The sequence below is a fragment of the Halyomorpha halys genome, unplaced genomic scaffold (genome assembly GCF_000696795.3).
Source record: "Halyomorpha halys isolate HHAL.00 unplaced genomic scaffold, Hhal_1.1 Scaffold417.1, whole genome shotgun sequence".
Lineage (NCBI taxonomy): Eukaryota > Metazoa > Arthropoda > Insecta > Hemiptera > Pentatomidae > Halyomorpha > Halyomorpha halys.
Window position 1 is genome coordinate 54,102 of NW_027111032.1, and position 476 is coordinate 54,577.

Here is a 476-nt window from a genome sequence, read left to right on the forward strand (position 1 = left end):
CTATCTTGGGTTTAGTATTTGGTTTATATCTGCACTTATCTGGGCCTATCATAGGTTTAGTATTTGGTTTATATCTTCACTTATCTGGGCCTATCTTGGGCTTAGTTTAGATGAGGCTGAGTCGGTGCATTAAAGATTGTTTTGTTCCTAAAGTACTCAAATATCAGCCATAAAGTACCTTCACTATTTTACAATGTTTTTAAACCTCTTTTCCAGCTTTAAGGCCAAAAATTAAAACAATAGTTCTTAATTCATACATTTTTTCTATAATCTTTAGAGGATACCGTCCCCCCTTCTCCAGCTACTATAATTTAATATATCTTTTAAATAAGCAATCCCACAGTTGCATACAATTAATTAATTGCATTTGTATTTATCAATGGAAAAGACATTTCAATAAATAATAACATCATTTTGTTAAATTATGTGATTCAATCAGCATTATTATATTAGTTCAAAATTGTTTTATATATATA

At 29.0% G+C, this 476-nt stretch overlaps 1 protein-coding gene across 1 annotated transcript in view; it reads left to right on the top strand.

Annotated features, from left to right (window-relative positions):
• asun (integrator complex subunit 13 asun) overlaps window positions 1-476 on the top strand; it is a 15,930-nt gene that overhangs the window by 4,041 nt on the left and 11,413 nt on the right. The gene's annotated exons all lie outside the window — the stretch shown is intronic.